A 20,412-nucleotide genomic window follows, 5' to 3' on the forward strand; every position below is an offset into this window, starting at 1 on the left:
AAGAAAAGAATTCGTCTCAAAGGTATTGACAGCACACACACCGGCTAAAGATATTCGCAAATGCACTTACGAGACCATGGTTTTCAAAGAATGTTTTACAAAGTTTTGGATTAGACCTCCGAATATTTATTCTATGGAAGAAACAGCACACAGCTCTCACTGCAATGGAGAAATGGAGGGTTTCGGTAAAAAATAAAGTTACTCAAGACACTCAGCTATGCAAGAACTATAGAAAAGGCAGTGTAAGGAAGTAGCAGTTTCTTCTTCAGCATCCAGTTAGAGGTTGCAAGAGGTCTGCTTGGATGACAAGCTGAGGCTGTTAGGATTTCAACATTATGATCAGTGATAGGTTCAAAAACTTAAACCCAATACTTAATTAGATCACTGGAGATTAAAAAAAAAAAGAAAGAAAGAGAGAGCAGGAGGGATAGAGAGAGACAGTGAAAAATTTAAGTATTCAAACATAAGGACTCCCTGATTGACATCTATAATTACATTTTGAAACCCATGCCAGAGCAGTATGTCTACTCATCTGTAGCAAGGTCTGAACATTCAGCTTGGTAACATTTAGGGATTGTATTTGGAATGTTTTACTGTGTCACTAATTGGTTTTTATTTAATAAACCTTTTCTCAAACGGCTAATCTCAGAGGAAGAAGTGTGATTTTTAAATCTTTTAACTTATTTTTTGTTTTGTCACCTAATGTTCTAATTGGATGTGTTTGATTGAATCATGCAGAACTGAATTAGGAATGGTTTAGTCATCTTGAATATTCTGTTGTAGTCCAGGAAGAGGATAAAACAGTAAAAGTTCAATTTTAACATACTTATTATTATTTTAGAAGAAAAATATTCTAAAAGTACATTGAAAACTGGTGTCCATCCACAAGTTTGTCATTGTAGATAATGTTAAATTTTATTCCTGCTTATTCTCCCAACAGAAGTATATTTTTTTTAGGAATATATGAAATGAACTGTGACCCATTTGAATAAAATGGAGATGGGCCAGTTTTAATAAGTGGATTTTGTTCCCTTCTTTCATTTCTATGAAGACCATGAAAAATTGGACCAAAATAATTGGCTGCCTCTTTTAGCTGGATTTCTATGCATGGAAAGGATAAATAGCACTTATGCCTGGTACTAGCACAAGGCCTGAAGCTACAAAATGAGCTCTTATATGTTTCCATTGGAGGCCAAAACCAATTTAAACATCAATGACCTCAATGGATTTTTGGATCAGACTACTTGGAAAGAAAGCATAGAATTAGTTTGGACTATCTCTGTCCAAGTTAGAGTGAGCACATTTTTCATCACTCTTTTAAATAGCAGCAAAGGGAGAATTAGGAATGAAAACAAGAGCTTTTTCAAAGATCCCACCAGTTTTAGAAAAATGCCTCATGTGTTTGAAAACTCTCTTCATATAAATCCAGATTTTTATAAAACACTGACAAGTTTACTTCAAAAGTAAAAAACACCATTTAATAATAAGAGTTTAAAAATACTTCAGAAGATTCTTAATGCAATTTGTGTTCCTTTAGGACTCATGTCGTCTAAATTTTATCATCTGAAAACTGGTGACCTGCCTCAGCTAGACACTCTTTGCACACTTGTTCAAGGATTTGTGAAAATTACAGAGGTAATTCAGCCTACTGAGGTATGGTGGGCTGGTTTGCCCACAGATCATAAAGGGAACAGGAGTAAAGAATAGTTTGGATAAGATGTCTAACATTTTAAACAAATGATGTTGAGCAAAAAGAACCAAGTTCTCGATACAGACAGAAAGGCCTGCTTTAAGGTGCCAAACAGTTACAATTGAACTCCTGTCTCACGGTTGGGCTATTATAGATGAAATGGAATAATTAAATAATAATACAGGAACTTATAAAAGTTCTTGGAAATCATTTTTCAGTCTGTCCTTGTTACAGGAAAGTCTGTTATCTCAAGCCATTTCAAGGCTTTTAGTAATGTGCAGTTTATGGATTGCCTTGGGTCATGAGGATACACACCTTAAAAATAAATAGTGAGAGACAGAAATGAAGCTTACAAGCATAGGGGGAAGAGTTTCCTTCTGCTCTCATTACGTATTGGCCTATCTCAATTTTGAGACTATTCTCCTTTTTAGACACAGAGACAAAAGGCTTTCTTGGGAAAGTGGAAAAATTTGAACATGTGGAGAGTCCTGCCAAGAATAAGCTTCTCTTTCCATCCATACCAGGATACAAGGAAGGAGAGTATCCTCCAACAATGGGTGGCTGTTTGCAAGAAACATGAATCCCTTCAACCCTCGCAATCTGTTCTAGAAGAGAACAAGTGCTCACAACACTATGCTAAGTACAGGGGCAAGGAATTCATGGGTATCATGCAGCAGAAAGCCAAAGATTTGTGTTCAGTGGAACAGATCACATGATTGTGACCTCCTTAGACGTGACTTGTATGAGCAGCTGTTGATGGGAGAAAGAAACTATATCACTAAACTTAGCATAATTGGTATTTCTCACCCTTATTTCACTTCTTATTATTATTTCTTCAAAATATTTTGTAGTGTTTCCAGGAGTAGATTTTCAGCCAAGACGAGAGAGTATCAGTCATAGTGACAAAGAGAACAAATTCTAATTAGTCTCTTGAAAGTCACAATTAATAACATCAAAGTTATAATTTCTTTTAAAATTTCAATATATCTTCATGGATGATTTAATGATGCTTGTATTCTAGCAAATTTTGTGTGAGTGTTTCTATTTGAGTTTTGATATAGTTCATAACATATCCTCTGCTAACTTCTGTCTGGGAAACTGGGATTGGTAGTGTGAATCCTGAAATATTAAGAGGTTGTTTTTTAAAAAAAAGAACAAATGAGCTTTAGACAAAAAAAGAGAGACCAAAAATACACTGAAATTAGGCAGTTTATAATGACCCCCAGTCCTTGGAAAAAACCGAGTGAGGATGTATACCTAGTGAAAATATGATATAGTGAAATGATCTGGTGAAAGGTGTCCCTGCCCACAGCAGTGGGGTTGGAACTAAATGATCTTTAAGGCCCTTCCAACCTAAGCCATTCTGTGAATCTATGAATCTATGATTCTATGATAATTCTATGATGATTCTATGATTCTATGCTTCTATGATGTAATACCTTCTTTCACATTAACAGCCCCCTAGTAAATTAGTATCATCTGACCTACAAAAAAGAGCAAATAATACTCTGAAAGAGAAAGAACAGATGAAAATGGGAACATCCAGGCCAATACTACCACCATCTTTTCTGGCATTATAAACAGAGATTTCTCTAGTAAACTGAAATTAACCCCGTGACTTCACATTCACCAGGGTCTCTGGTAGAGTATTTGCAAGCCAGAGGTTTTCCACGCTGTATAACTTCCTGTCTTTGGTGGCAATGGGACACTATAGCCAGATTAGATTACATTTGCCACCCTACTGTATGTTTGTCCAGGCAACCACAGAAATGCTTTGAAACTAATGGGCAAGGACAGCTGTCTCAAAGGGTTCTGCAAAACCACGATCCAGGTATGACACTAGGATGGCTTGTTTGCACAGAAAAGTTGGCAGTTGTAGCTACTGTAAGTGAGGAGAAAACAAATGTGATTCTATTTTAGTTATGCTGGTATAATGTCCACATCAGAGAGTTCTATTTTAGAGAAAAAGTCACTCTGTTCAGCAGTAACAGTACTTTGCCTCACTGGAGCAAAACCAGACTTACACCTGTTTTTCTCAAATTAGAGGGTGAAGGGATTTTCTTGCCACTTTTGTTATTTTTCTCTTTGTGAAAAAAAACCCAGAAAAATGGTTCTGCAAATTTCACCAGGAGGAATAAAAGAATGGGAGAAAAATGGATTTTGTCTGAGTTCTTGCCCTTGCATCCATACACTAAATAAAGGAATACTGAGGACAAACAGTTCTAAATCACAAGAGAAAAGCATCAAAACTAAAATAAAATCTTCTGACTGAATTGCAATGTTGCCACTTCCCATGCCCTTTCTGGAACACTTTGGAATGAAAATGTTTCATTCACTTATTCTGGGGTTTTGGTGGGGTACTTTTTTGTTTGGTTGGGTTTTTTTGTGGTGAATAAAAATGACAGGAATCTGGAGGGAACATTTTTCCCTTGGTGGCCCCAGGCCAGTGGGGGTGATGGAGCAACCACAGGTAGAGAGGAGAGAGGAAGTTGTGTCCCAGGTTTAATGTGCCACCACACATTAGTAGCATCCATGGTTATATGTGGACAGCACCCCTTGGATGTGCAATCACGGAGGAGGGAGAAGAGAGAAAAGCATGGAAGCCCATTTAATATCTATTGACTGGCTAATTACCCAACAGGCCAACATTCCAATGGAACATGACTTACGAAGAAGCTGTGTAGTGAATGCATTTGCTGTGGTACTCAAACTAGGCACACTCATTTGATAAGAGGGTCTGTTAAGGACGGTGTGTCTCCCTGATGACAGTTCAGTTCTGTGGGAAGCTAGAAAAGCACAAAACTGCTGCTAAGAGTAGCTCTGACAGGAATAGGTAAGTGTGGGTTGAAGCAATCATGATTCATGATTAACTTATGGGAGCTAATCAAAAATCCTGTGGGCAATCCCTGGACCCCTACTGTCTTCAAAGCCTCTCACTGCAGTCTCTCAGTATGAGGAAGGGTATTACATAAAGATGGAGAATGATTTTTAAGGGACCTGGATGAGAATTTGATGGAATGGGCTCCTGTGCAATCCTGTGGTTGGCAGTATTGTTGCCTTTCCCATGACATATTCCTGTGATGTTGGCTTGCTTGGTGAGCCTGCTTGAGCAGGTTAGGATACATCTTCAGACACAAAACCAGATCTGAATAACAAATCAAAATGATTAAGACTCATCAAAAAAATCTTGCCTTGACATGGGTAAGAGCAGAGAGATGCTGGGTGTCCTGCCCTTCTCCTCCCATGTTCCTCCTCCCCTGCTGCAGTCAGAGGCATGTGAAGGGTAGATATGGTCAGACAGAGAGGCTCCATGTGGGTCACAGTGGGAGATGCTCTTGGACTGAGCAATATTAAGGTGATATAGCAGGAAACAGGAACAGCAGCTTTAATGTAATCATAATCCATATATTTTCCTTTGCAACATGAGAATCTGATAATACTTAGTGCTTGCTGAGCTTCCCAGTTTGGCCACAGAGCACACAAGATTTATGTGAATCACTGTCAGAGGGCAAATTTAAATTGTGATAAGTAGCCTATATGTAAAAGCAGTATTTCTGCATCAAGTAATAAGGCTATGTTTCCTGGGAAAGGAGTGGTTGAAATCCATCTCTTGTCACACAGTATCACGAACAATAAATGTAATTTTAAATCCATTAAAACGCTGCCAAATACATTAAACAAAAATATACAGAGGATTTATTCACGAGAAGATTTACAGATTTCCTGAGTAGTACATCATTATCGGAACTGTCAATTTGAAAACAAAAATTGTCAAACCATCACTGAAACACCATAAAAGCTGTGACAGAAATAGATGATAACTACTAAGTTTTTAAAAATAAAACCTTCAGCAAACCCACTCTACACACAATTATCACCTTTGTTGACTACCAAGGAAACAGTAAAGTACTGAAGGATACCAAAGAGAAGTCTGGTATCCAGCACAGTTAGCATCAGCACTCTCCAATTATTAAGTGTACTGTTGAAAAGCAGCTTGTTGTGCATTTAATGATGGGATCCAGAGGAGCTAACATCCAAACCAGACAAAATCCCAGCTAAAAGATGATCATTTGTTCTCACTTTGCTGTGGCTTGGATATGGACCCGTTACTGGGCTCCTGACCAGTCAGTCTCACACTTGTTAGCCTCCTTGGTTAAGCTGAGACAAAGACAAGAAGTAGTTTTGTCACAGTCTGCAGGTAATTATTAAGTAAGAAATTTCTGGCACATAGCTTTGGGTAAGCCTTTCCTACTTACAAGCTTACCAGGCTGATGCGTTCACATTCCAGGAAGCCAGTCCCATGCCTGGCTTTGATTTGAGAAAGCTAGAGTGCCATCTTTCCCTTCCACATCCTTTATGACCACTCCACCCCATTCTTTCCTGGTAGACACAAGATGATATTGCAATATTGACCCACAAGTAAAGTCTCGGGTTGTTGCTCCCTGATGGTCTAGTAATTTAAGCACACCTTTCTCTTACCTCCCATATCTTGCAGGTTCTCCAGATTTAGAAATAGACCCTCGAAGGACATCTGGCAGTTAAAAACAAACAGGCACAGAGCCCACAGAAGTGATTCTATATGTGGTTGATCTGAAATCCGATAGTATAACATCTATACTGTGTTGTGCTATTTCCCTAATGCAGTTTCTTCATCATGCGTGTCCACTTTCTGAAGATAGAAGGAGCCCAGGATCGTTCACTTTGACACAGCTCCTTCTTTGTACCATGTGAGCTCTCTTTCCCAAGAAGCCCACTTCCTGTCTTGCTCACTAGCTGAGTCAGATCCACTTGCAACAAAAGTGTGCCTCACTTTCCTTCCCAGAAGACGGTCCCTTATCACATCTTTGCCATTACATTTTTAAGATGCTACACCAAGCACCTGTTTACAAAGAAATTCTTGTCCTGGTCCCCTGCAGGGAAGGTCTGTGCTGTTACGATCTCACTACTTCACAGGGCTTCTGCTTGGATGAAAGTCATTTACTCCATTATTCTTCATGTTAATTACATGTCCACTCTTGATAAGATTTCACTGACCGCAGATGTAAAAGATAACAGAGAAAGTAGCCAGTGTTCCATTCAAAATGAGTTTGCAGTTTCACACTTGGAAGCATAAAGAGATCTGAATAGGTGGCTTATTAACAGATCAGGAGGAGTCTTAATGAACTCCTATGGCTGAGAAATGAAGCAAGACTATCCCAGATTAAAAGGAACCCTTTATACAGGAAGAAAACTTAACCCTTTAAATTACTTAGCAGGGACCATGATTCCGTGCCTTTTGAAATCTTCATGATAAACTTGCAAGTCCTAAAACAACTCTGTCGGATCCTCTTCTCAGGTTTGTACTCAGAAGCAGGCGGGATTGATTATCAAAATGTTTCCTGGTTTAAAAACAGTAGCTTTGCTTTATGGAGGGGTATGGTGGCAGTTTCACTGCAAAAATATTTCAGAGGAACTTAGTGCTTGCACATCATGTTACATCTTGGAGAAGATCAACAAAAGAGAGACACCCATAGAGAGCTTTTCTATTAAATGACTGACCATAGTGAAAGAGAATGAAGGGACTGGTGTTGAGTCAGTATTTCTTCAAGATGTATTTGAATGTGGTCTTCATTATGGAATCTGATGAAGGCAACATTAAATTGAGTGACTTCACTGTATCCCTGGGTTGAGGATCTGGAGTTTTGAAGTCAGTGACTAAATCTGCATCAGCTTAAATAAAACGTAGTGAAAAGTTGGAGGGGTTGTGACACAAAAGTGAATGGAATTACTGCAGCATAGCAAGTTCATTGTGGTTTAGATTAACGCATTAGTTTAATGCATTTTAGATAGCATTTGCTGGTGGCAAAGGACGCTGCTCTAATCAGTTCCTGTAGCTCTGCTGATGTCATTAAGCTGCGGTAATTCATTTGTCTATCATCATGCTAAGCTTTTCCCGGCTGCTGGTTTACTCTGGATTATGATCAGTTTTGCATTATTAGACTGCAAAAACTGGCCCTCTGTTTGGTTGTGCCTTTAGTCAGCTTTGTAAAATGCCATTTTGTCACTGAATACCATGCCTTGTCAATACAATCCTTAAACTGTGGTACTCTATAGACAGATTTGAGTTGATGCCTTGAATGTCCTTAGCTGGCCTGATTATTTATTCTTGCTGGATCTGTACCCCAGACATATTCCTTTTATTTCACACAGTTACACTTACAATATTATTATTTATTAACCCTATTTTACAGATGGTGAAGAAGTGAAATTGAAGAAGCGATAATGAGCGAGACTTTGAGGAACCCTGCAAACTCACTTCTGCTTTAAAAAAGAAAACTGCAGTAGATATGGTAACAGAATCAGACTCTCTCAAGCACAAACACCACCACTTGTTTATGTTATTACTCCCTTTTGCAAAGCAAAATCCCAAAAACTAAAGTAATTTTTGCAGTACAAACATAATTTAGCTTGATTTGCACGTTGTTGTCCTTTTGAAATCCTGGCAACCAGAGATAGGTGTCCTGCTTTGGCTGTGGACATCTGGTCACCCTCAAATGGAGCCAGTAATGCTAATTAATTCTAGCAGTACACAATGCCTTGTTCTGTACTGTCATAATTCACTGAAGGCAGTGAAAGCTATACCCCTCTCTGTGAGGTTGCAAGCAAGCACGTGATTGGAATATTATTCCATCTGTATTTCATGTTCTTCATTAGCCCTCATTTACTGCAAAGGAAAGTTCAATTGCTCATACTTGGGGAAAACAGCAGGTTAATTTAACTTTCTGAATAGACCTTTAACCACTAGGAAAGCTTAATAATTTCTGAAAACACCACCAGTTTTTTTTTTTATTGCATATTAACTGCAAAATAGTTTAAATAAACAACTATCTTATCTTCACTTATCTTCCTAAATCTCACAAACAAACAAAAATTCAAGCCAGTACCTTTCAGTTCCAGTAAGCTTTAGCTGTTTAATAGCCTTAAGTGCCTTTGAAAATACCCTGTTTAATGGAAGAAATGTTTTAATATGAGGGGTAGCAAATACTTCGCATCTGCAGAAAAGGATAGTAATTCATGAGTCCCAATTGCTTTACTTTAAGAATCTGGGGGCTAAGTGACATTTTCAGTACAAGTACCAATTATCTATGTATTCAGCTTCTTCTATCGCTGGATTTATCTCCATTCCAGATTGTTGCATAACATGCTTTTAAGGGAAAATTTCAGCCAGTGGAACCCAAAGCTGGATGGCAAGGCATGTCTTAGTGAAAATATTATTTCAGTGACAAGTGTGATATACCAGATTTGGGGGGATAAGGGTGGTGACAACAGGGGGGACTCAATAAATACACCTGCAGACTTAATTCACATGCACACCAGACCATATATTTAAAGCAAATTTACTGGATTTCTACATTTTCCTGTTGGATATCACCAGGTATTGTGATGGCAGCAGCAAGGGAAGGTGGAGTAATAACTCAACAGTAATTTCCCTAGTGCCTGTAAATAACAAACATTGTTAGCAAATGAGTGATGGAGGTCAATGGGCCATAGAGTCATTAGATGGTTTAATGATATGCTGCAGGTTATCTCAGGGCACCGGTGCTCTAATGACATTCTCAGCCTTCCCCGCAGCAAATAACCTCTGCAACCCGAGATAAGCAGTTGCGTTCTGCAACACATACAGTATCAAATGACCCCAGCAAGAAAATTTCTCTTCTGTTTGACGTTTAATGCACAAGTATCCGTCAAAATCTGTCCTGGGAAGAGCGCTGTCCTACTTAAATCTAGTTTTGCTAACTGAGAAGCTATTAAAGGGCAGCACCCAAAAGTCCTCAGACCTGTGGCTAGAAGGGTAATATCTGGAGAAGAATGCCTAGCAGGAAGTCTCTTGCTTTGCTTTCCTGGCTGTTGCTTGGTCTTTGCAAAGGCATAGTCCAGTGAGTAAAAGTATGAACAATATGGTCTGGTTTGTGCTGGAGGTCATAGTAAAAGGTCATAGCAGACCAAATAACCTCAGTCTTTGAATTTGTGAGGACTGCTGGATCACTTGTCAATGGGAGGTTTAGGAGTACGATGGTAATTCAAGTTATCTTGATTTGGCATCAGCAACATTAAGTGTAGAAGGGTAAAGAAACTTCAGTGTTACCCCAGAGGTGGCTGTTCAGACTCTCAATCACTGAGAATGGTATAAGGTAAAACTAGAGATGGAAGACCATGTAAAACCAAGGCATGAATGACATTTTTTCAAAGAAAGAATAAGGCATCACAGACCTGGAGTTTCTCAGAAGAGACACTATAAATGAAACAGAAAATATTTACCTGAGCTTTTCCATGACAAGGAGTTTAAATGTAGACAGTATATCTATTATTTAATTGTTTTAAAATTTAATAATTAATTGTTTCATAAAACAATGTTTCTTAAGCATGAACAAGTTTGTAATTTTAAAGCAAAAAAACGCAGTAGAAAAAGTGTCTGATACCACAAGGGAGATGAGGAGTAGAGGCTGGAAAACTGCTGCAAGAGTTCCAAGAACCCCCTTTCTCTTGCGAAGGGAAGGCTACTCAGCGAGGTCATGAGCTGAGAGTCACTTCCTTCATCTGGCTTGTTACTCTGTTATGATTTGTTAGTGTGTCAGCTTTTAATCTGGTGATCACTTAATGTATGATTGCAGCGGTATGAGTTCCTAGCTAGTATCTCTGCCTCACCACTGAAATGCAGTATGTATATATAGCAAGGAAAATTAATAAGCTGAAGTAGTTGTTACCGTCCTAAATTTATGATCTCTTAATATAAGACTATAAAACTTTTTAAAATACAACTGAGTCAAAGTCTTAAAATGAAGAAGCAATATTCTGATGATGAAATACAGTCTTTTTTTCCTCTTCAGAACATAAAGGTACCATGAAATTTCCTGAGCTCTGTTTACTGGGAGAGCCTAACAGTGGGCATTTTCTACAGTAATACCCTCTGTTACCACCACCCTGATGAACAACTATGTGAGAAATAATGGACAAAGTTGCAACACAGGTCATCTATTTTTGATAAATGTTATTTTAGAACATCTCTGGGAACGCCTGTGTGCAATTTGCGTGACTTTCTGGGAGGAGGAATTGGGAAAGGAATGTGCACACACAACGTTTTAAACTCAGAGCTGGTGAGACAAATACAAAAAGGACAAAAACCTGAAGTGAAAATCAACATAAACTGTGGAGCAGATTTGTGCATTTATCAGGCTTCTAAATGGGCAGGACTTTCAAGGGGATCAACAGCTCCCATTTAGAATAGTTGAACCACTTCCCTTTGGGTCAGATAATGTGATTCAGTCCTTGAAGGTCTCACTGGATTCATTCAATTTCAAGTCTTTAAAAATTTCCTGAAGACCGCCAGTAAAACTTAGCTTGCTTTTTTTTAATGGCACCAAAAACTGACAGACCAGCCTATCCTGGGTGCTGCTGTGTCTATGTGAGACTTTGGCTTCCTCAGTTAAATTTCACTGACATCAATCAAAGTGTACAAAAGCTATCAGAGCAAAATAGACAAATAGATATGGACTAAGAGCACAATCACCGGAGTCTTGTTTTCACAGGCTGACAGGCTACAGAGTTGAAGTCAGGCATCTGGAAGCTAAAAAGTCACATAACCTCCTTACAGGGAAAAACAAGGTCTTCAGGACTGTAGTTGATAAATATAACTAGATTTTCTACTATTTTCTTAGCTATTCTGAAGTTTTAGAATGCAGCACACAGGGGCACTCAATTCACCACTGAAAATCAGGGGCCTCCAAGCCACAAAGGACCTTTCCAAGGTTCATTTTTTAAACACACGACTGATTTGGGACATCATGAAAGCCCTGGGGTCTTGGGTCTTTCAGGATTAATCCAATTACTTGAAAAACAGCTGGGTGCAGATGAGAATGTGACTTCTAAAATAAAACATGCATCATGTTTGTGGGTATGCACTGTCTATCTCTCACAAGTGAAATTTCATCCTACTAAAACTAATGACAGCCATCAAAGAGTTGGTGTCAACAAAATGTTAATATACTGAAAGCAGGTTGCCAGCACATAAAATAAGGGCTTAAGGCCACATAGCCTGCAAGGTTTAGACTACTTGGCATGGGAAGTGGAGCTTCCATGTCAGAATATGAGCAGGGAAGACACTTAGACATACCAGTCAAAACACCTAGATCTCAGACCCAGGACCAGCCTTCTGCAGCAAGATTTTTTTCCCACTGTGATACCGACAGACATCATCAAGCTCCCTTTCACCTCTCCCCTCATAGACCTTTACTCTGACTTGTTTTTCTGTGTAGATAATATAAATCTTTCAGAGGCTTCCAGAGCCATGCCAGAGCTCCACAGAGCGGGACTGTGCCCCTAACAGTGCTGCTCATTTAACACCTCTGAGGAGTCAGAGGGGCCTGAGCTACAGCCAGTGTACACCACAACAGAACAGAGTGCAAGTGGATGTTTCTTTCTTTGAGAACCTGTGCACAGCCCTAATTGTGTGGAACAGCCTTAGTGTTAATGAAGTCCAAATCCCAAACTTTACCCAGAAATACTCCTGGGACTATCCAGTCCCAGGAATGAAAGGCAAAGAAAAGCTTGACAGGAGGTAGAGGCTTGGCAAAACCCCACAAGTTTATCCTTATCATGTTGCCTCCCTACAAAGCTGAGATTTATCATATCTACAGACCTTTAGTTTGTTCCACTATATTACCTTGAAGTACCTGTTTTTAAGTGCTAGAATTTCCCTCTTTCCTCCCTCCCCCATTTGTCACTATCTAAGGATGAGGCACCAAGTGCAAGATTTGCTTCAGAAAGGCAGATTCACATGGTGTACTCTGGGGTTTGATGCTTCCCAGGACACAGAGTGAAATCCATTGAAACAGCCAGGGCTCAGTAAGAACAGACACAAGAGGGTTTTGTTTCTGGAGTATGATGATAGCTGTCATTGTGAGTGGAAAGGAGGGCAACGCAGTATGAATGACACATGTATGAGGCAGTAAACAGAGTAGTGCCGACTGTGGATGTTTCTGCTAATTTGGATGGGATTGGCTACAATAATTTACTGTCCTGCCCTGGAATTCACTGGGTTATTTTTTTTAATTGAAACTTTCTTAGCTGCAGGGCTTAATTAACTGGGATTTTATTTGGGGCAGGGGGGAAGGGGGAGATGGAGGAGGAGTATGAGGAGTTGTCTTAAATGGGAGTAATTCCCTTTAAAATCTGTCTTACTCTACAGCAATCACTCACATAATTATGTATGATACATTCTGGTGTAACTCAACCTTTGGTCTGCTCTACACAGGGGAAATTAACCAGTAGAGCTGTTCTGTAATAACTTCCATTATTGCTATTTTGGTATAATTTAACTATTCTGGAATAACTCCCCTGTGCAGACATTCAGCTCCAGAATAAAAGCAATTTTATTCTAGAGTAATCACTCTGCTTCCAGGAGGGAATAATCATTCTAGAATAAAGTCACTTTTATTTCAGAATCAAATATGCAGGGAGTTACTTGGGCATAGCTCCCCAACAAAGTTATTGTGGTGCCAGTTAATTTCCTCATGTATGCAGAAATGTTAGTATCCTTCAGCAATGATGTGTCTTGTTGTATTTGTCTGTGTTTGTATGCTAATCTGCATAAAATTAAGCACTAAAATCTAGTGGAGAATGTGTTAAGCTGTGTGAATTTTCTTGTTTACCTTGTCACACACAGACAGTTCAAGGTTTTGTAATAAACACATATCTAAACTGAAGAAAAGAAAGAATGTTGGAATACTTTCCTCTGCATAAATTGTATGATATGTCAGTGTAATCTGAAATTTATTTCCAACAGTTTGCAAAAATAGTCAAACAAAAAACAAGTATACATGCACACATAAAACTATTTTGAGTTTCAGAATTGACTTGGTAAACATGTAAAATGACTGCAAAGGCAATCTTAAAGCAATTATATGGAACAGATCCTCCTGGAAGCTGTGCTAAGGCACATGGAGGATGGGGAGGTGATTTGAGACAGCCAGCACAGCTTCACCAAGGGCAAGTCCTGCCTGACCAAACCCCTGGTCTTCTGTGATGGAGTGACTCAGCAATGGACAAAGGAAGAGCTACAGATGCCATCTCTCTGGACTTCTGTAAAGCCTTTAATACTGTCCTGCATGTCATCCTCCTCTCTAAATTGTGGATATATGGTTTTGGTGGGTGGACTCTATGATGGATAAGGAGCTGGATAGATGTTTGCATCTGGAGAGCAGTCAATACCTCAACATCCAGAGGGAGATCAGTAATGGATGCTGTCCCTCAAGGGTCTGTATTGGTACCAGTACTGTTTAATATCTTAATATCTGTTTAATCTCTTAATATCTGATTCTAGTTCAGACTACAAAGAGTCAGCAGAAGTTTGGAGACACTTGCCTAGCTGGTTAGCCAGAGACTTCCTCTGAACCACTTTGATATTGAAAGAAATGGTCTCATTGCATCTCAGTCAAATCCTAACTCTGAGACAAGATGCAAATTAATAAGCATTTAATGAGAATTTTTCAGTTCCCATAGTTTCAGTTATGGGAAAATGCACATAAAAGCAAGCAAACAAACAACAATTTAACTTAACCTTTAACAAATTTTTGTTTATAAATACAAAAATTAAATATAAAAAAATTTTAAAACTATAGGACATCTGTTATGTATAAACAATGCTATTGTTGTTTCAATTCAGATCAGAAAGTGAAGTTGGTAAACTGGTATTTATTTGAGGTTAGGAATGTTCTTTCACAGTTATTCTGCTGTCTGTGAAAATCATCTATTTTGAGTAGGATCCTGACAGTTTCTGAGCTTCTTCTGTCAGGCATTCAGCACCTGTCAGAAGCAAGCTCTTAGGTACTTCTTTTTAATACACAAATTTATATATATTCTATGTTAAGGGAGTTGGCAGATAGACAGACTGGTATGTATTTTGAAGAAATAGCAAATTGTTCTTCCACTGTGTAGTTATAGGGTGCTTTCATGGTCATTAAAGCCTATTTTAACTTTATCCAATAATTTTCTTCTATTTGTATTGGAAAATCTTAGACTGAAAATCGTACCAATCATGCTGAAAAGGAATAAGGACATCTCTGCAAAGTCTGAGAAAGGATATTTAGGATTATTCTGGATTTATGGTAATAAATTTTGCCTGGATTTTAACCATCTGTTCTTCAGTTACTTCACATTTTCAGTACTATCACCTTGGGATCAGGTGGCTGTATTCAGAATGCAGAGTTTATATTTAAATTAATTAAAGACTTGAATTGGATTAGTTGGGGATCTTTTGGGGAAGTTGCTAATGATTTCAGGGGCAAAATGTCCAGCTGTATGTATGATGTCCACCCTGTTTTTAAGTTTGTCAAGACAGAGTACACTATTGTCACATGACGATCTAAGTTGATTTGAAACACAACCAAGTCTTGGTCTCCAGATCTAATCTAGAGTGTATCTTCTGCACATCTCTCATTCTGTAATTAATTCAAAGTCCATCTCAAAATGTTCCACCTGGAAAACATGAGATATTAAGTTGATAAAAAAATCAACACTTTACAAAACAAGGAGATTTCCTATGGATAATCAGCACATTTACAGGGGTAAGGAAGAAAGTATGCATATGCATATTTAAAAAACTAATTACATTCTAATCCATTTCATTCAGAGTTGTTTTCATTTGACAGATGGAGAGAATTTTGCAAACAGTGTTTGAACCAGCAGTATAAAGTAGCTCTTTCTGGCTATACATTTTGATAAGAGCAGTCCTGCAAAATGATCTGTATGACATTACTGTGCTCTCTCAGAAATAGCTTTCTGAAAGTTAAAAGTGGAACACTAACTTTCCAAATTAAAAAAAAAAACAACAAAAACCCAACAAAAAAAACAACTAACAAAGCAATATGATGGGCCACTCCCTTGTCAAATTATATTTTCTGTTTTTCACAATGAAGCCTGACACTGGCACACTTGTTCTGGTTTTAGGTCCATCATTCAAAAATAGCCCATTTCTCTTGACTTTTGATTGTTCTCATTTTGCCTGGGAATTTTGCATGCCCATTTCAAGTGAGAATAGGGGTTTTTATCCCAGATTTAAGAGACAGCTTGAAAAAATATTGGTTTTGCTGCAATAATTTTACTTTAAAGCTGAAGGAGCATTCATTACATTTCATAAATCATTATTTTTACAAAGCTTGATATTAATTTGCTATACCAGTAAGAAAAGGCAGCAAATGTGCATATATCGAGTATGTATGCTTCACAAAGAGAAAATATAAATTTTAGGGCAAAATTAGTGAATAGTCTAAGGCCTGATAAGGGATTTAGGGCTCTTTTTAGACATATGGTTGGTAACAACCCACTCTGAACAGTGATCCTGCCATCTGCAAAAACAGTCCTGCACTCAGACCTGCTAAAAAGCACAACAATTTCATAGTGCCTCTCTTTCAGTAACTTGCCTTGGATATTCCTGTGCGTTTCCAAAGATAACAAAATTACTGCATTTACAATGCAGACTGATAGTGATCCTAGAGTTTGGTGAAGTGGTAGAGCAGACACACATATTATTCCAGTGTTTTCTGGCTAGAAATATGTTCTTGTGTTTTATCCTTTCGAGTCCAGTGCTTTGTGAAGCATCTGATTTGCTGTGTGAGAGCACTACCTTCACAGGAAATACTAAAAGTCAGATTTATGGATTATAATGCAATTACCATTTGACCAGCATTTCTGCATGACCGGAGTCAAGCCAGAGTTCTGCTGATGTCACGGGCTGATGGGATGCCAGCAATCCCAGCCCATGTGCCTACATTTCTCCTTCCAAATGGCCAAAAATTTTAGCTGGAAAAAAAGCCTAACTGTGTCATTTAGAAATATCTGAATGTTCCATATCCAAAATTCATGAGTTTGTATTATTTAAAACCTTTTCTTCTAAGCCACCATCATTCTTGAAAGCTTTGAGTCAAGTCATGAAAGTGTATACGGTAAAGTGAGGAAAAAAACAGATGTAACTGGATGAAAAAAAGGAAGAAAAAAATTTACTAACTTGTCCAGATACCAGAAAGATAAATCCAGCTCAATTCAGACTGTGTAAGAGTGCTCCTTTTCATCTTTATAACATACAGATCTCAAGCTTAACCCACTCAGTTGTAGGTCATAGTCATATGTTCATAGTGCCTATAAATACACATGGTCAAAGTGTGGGGCTAGAAGTACTTAGGCAGCAAATAACTGTCTGATTTCTTCCTAAAGTTCCCCCAAAATCCTGGCAAGGGATATGAGGTATACTGCTGGGTGATATGGCAGAGCTTATCCAAATGCTCTCTCTAATAGAGGCAGCACCACCCTTGCTCCAATCTATACCTGCCCCTGAAAGCTTTTGGAAGCATAAAGGCACAAAAGGTCTTTATAAGTAGCTGACAAGGGAATACTAAACTTTGGACAAATCATAATTTCTTCAGTCTCATCTCCAAAGCCCAGCTGGATACATTACATGTTGAAGAATGGAAGAGACTGGTCTGGTTTGGACTCTGCTCACTGTGGACTTTTTCCCTTATACTTTGGAAAGGATTTACAAGAAGGAAATTTAGCAGCTGGCTGGAGCTATATTATCACAGTAGTGGGAAATTCGGTGGGTATCATCAGATTTTTGTGAACTAACGTCAGGCTTCCTGAACTGCTGCTTTATTTGTGCCCTGTGGGAATGCAGCCAACATTGTCATGGTATCTCTGAGGCAAATCTCAGAACAAAACCTGCTGATGATTTCCTGCTTCCTACTCCCTATATGCCACCCTGTTGCCAGTGATTTCATGAAAGAGATATCACAGCCCATCCAGATGCACTGGACTCCTTATTTATACTTCATTACAAGGCACCCCCATCACGCCATCTACTTGCCTTGCCCTATTATGTATGCATGATTTCAATTGAAAAGAAAAAAAGAAAAAGAAAAAAGATGCTCCACTTTCAAAGGCACTCTGCATATCTGTATTCTCAGGGAGAGTTTGCCTCTTAAAAACTTCCACTTGTCTTCACTAAACACCTTTAAAAAATCTGGACTTTATTGGGGAGAGTATTAATTTTCGGTATTCCGGTCCTGTATAGTTAAAACCCAGATGTCCCAGACTGTGGAAAAACCACCCCCAAATTGTCCATTTTCCTGTCTAGTACGAGGACTTTACTTTTGCAGACTGTCACACATACAATGCACCTACCCTTGCTTCACATCCTGACTACCATGGTGAAATTAAAATGCATATTTCCTTTCCTGAATTTCCTCTTCATGCCTCTCCCCCCGTGACAATTAGTCGTACTAGTTGAAGAAGCAGGCTGTGCAACAGAGAGTGACATAGAATAATGTGTCATGTCAAATATATTAAGCATTTTAAGGCATCATGGACCTGGAGGATTTCAGACAAAAAGAAACGATTATTTGAATCCTAAAAAAAAAATTATAAAAAACCACAGGGAATTTGAGCTTTAGTAGTGCCTGTGATTTCTGTTCAAAGTGGAGGCATGTGCACAGTTATGGCTGTAATGTTAAGATTGTAATCACCATCAGCTTTTTAATAGCATTGTTTTGAAAGGTCAAAATTAACGTTGTGTGCTTTGGGGGCTTCTTCACTCTTTTTTTTTTCCTATGGACATTGATGACAGCAGCAGGGTTGAGCCAAAAGATATCAGTAACTTCTGGTAATCACCTCTGCCAAGTGACAGTGAAGTAGGATTTTCTTTGCTTTAGCTTTATGGGTTCCCTGATTTTGTTGTGATGCTGTGTGGCTGCTGAACACACTCAGTGCTGAGGGCTGGTGTTCAATGGGGCTCTGGACAGCTGAACCACCTAGAGGTTCTTAACCCAAATTCATGTAGAAGTGTGAAGGTCAAAGGCCTTGTGGTGTGCTAATAAGTTACATGGATAGGCCAGAAACTTCCCACAATATTTTCCTCTTTCTTTTTGCCAGGAAATTTATTGAATCCACTAACAACAGCACCAGTGTTACTTAGAGTAACTAGGAGACAGAACCACATTCTTACCCTTTACATTTCTTTTTGGTTGGTTTTTATATTAGTGAATCTGCTCCTCTGATGAAGACTCATCTTTATTGTGTGATGAAACGCTAAAGCTTGCCACAAAAACACTGCCTAATCTTGAGAAAGAAAACCACCAGGAAGAAGGCAGTGAGAAGAAGCTCCAGTGCAGCTGTAGAAATCCAGTGGTTGCTTGGGTATGAAAATAAATTGATGTTTGAGAGAAAAGAGGATTTGTTAAATTTAGGATTATTAAGGCTGTTCGACTGTATTTGATTAACATCCTATCTTAGGAAAGAAAGAAAAATTTTGTTTATCAGAAGTGGGCCCCAAAATTTCCTGCATGACCAGAAAGAATACCAGCTTTGAGAGAGAAGTTTTGTACATGAAACAAAAGGAAGCAACACTTCAAGCTTTTATAAAAGTCCAGGGACTTCACACTAGCCATGTTACTATAAAGAGGGAGAGTTTTCAACACTCATAATTTAACCTCAGTTTCCCAAGGACATCTGAGGAGTCATACAGAAATTACTAGATGTCCTTGACTGAAGCTTAGAAGAAAAAAAGTAAAGTGGTATCAGTCTGCAGAAGAGAGATCAGTCTCAACATGTTGGAAACAAAGGTCAGTGCTCAGTGGACTAGATTACCAGATCACAAATCACATTGTCAAAGCAAAACTGAGAGGGCATGAGAAGCCTTAAAAATTCAGCCGATACTGGACTAGAGTAAAGAGCATGAGAGATTTCTTGCTTCCTGCACTGATCACAAACAAAAGTAGCATCCAATCTTGAGACAGAGCTAAAAACACATCTTGAAAAAAGCAAAGGTTGTTGCTTCTGTAGAATATGGAGGAGGGTGTAAATATGCCTGAAATCAGGTTTCATAAAGATGAAAAATACTGTAGAAGAACAGAAATCCACATTTAAAAAAAATCAGATAGACAAAAGCTAGACTAATTGTAAATCTGAAATAATAAAGATATGGCAACTTTCCAGTATATATGAAAATGCCACAGAGAAAAGTCCTAAAAATAAATATTTTCAGAGGAAACTGTAAGCACCCCTTAGCAAGGACGTCCCTTCCGGGACTATGCTTGCTAACCTATGACATGTACATATAACTGTGCTGAAGAGAATATAGAATCCATGACCCAATATTGTCAGATGTGTGTATGCTGCATAAGGATCCTACAATGTTCCCCAGCAGCTGGAGTGAAACCAAAGTGTGAATACAGGTGCTTCTCCTCAAGATTTGTCTTCTTTGTAGAAGTTGCACTCTGAAGAAGGGAAAGACTTCAGGAAGAATGAGAAATGCCTTCAGCTTCTTCCAATACAGGGCACAAGGGAAATGGAGAGCAAGGGTGTGTTTCCTCTAGCCCAGTCTCTGCCTGCTCAAAATTAAGTTCCCCAGGCTGAAACAAAATGGATTCATGCACAGTCAGTCCTAGGGAAATGCGTAAATTAATCTCTGAAGAGAGGCACCTAGCAAACTTCCTTGACAACAAAGGGAGCCTAGAGGACATCTCAGGTTGTGTGTCTGTTATAGGTTAGCAAGCTAAGTCTCGGAAGTGATGTTCTTCTTACAGCTTCCTCTATGACCTGACAGAACATATCAGCTGGCCAGTTTGAATATGGACAATTCTCTAAGCCACTTAAAGTTGTGATCACCTCTGTGATCCACATTTAAGAATAGGCAAACT

At 38.7% G+C, this 20,412-nt stretch overlaps 1 long non-coding RNA gene across 1 annotated transcript in view; it reads left to right on the forward strand.

The window, feature by feature from the left end:
- The window catches only part of LOC108449108, a 48,240-nt gene extending 32,843 nt beyond the window's left edge, over positions 1–15,397 (forward strand). The window contains exon 4 of the long non-coding RNA XR_001865228.1: positions 7,921–15,397. This is a non-coding gene — a long non-coding RNA (uncharacterized LOC108449108). The remainder of the gene's footprint in view (positions 1–7,920) is intronic.
- Positions 15,398–20,412: the final 5,015 nt, after the last annotated feature.

Source organism: Corvus brachyrhynchos, unplaced genomic scaffold (genome assembly GCF_000691975.1).
Source record: "Corvus brachyrhynchos isolate BGI_N302 unplaced genomic scaffold, ASM69197v1 scaffold229, whole genome shotgun sequence".
In the NCBI taxonomy this organism is placed as follows: Eukaryota; Metazoa; Chordata; class Aves; order Passeriformes; family Corvidae; genus Corvus; species Corvus brachyrhynchos.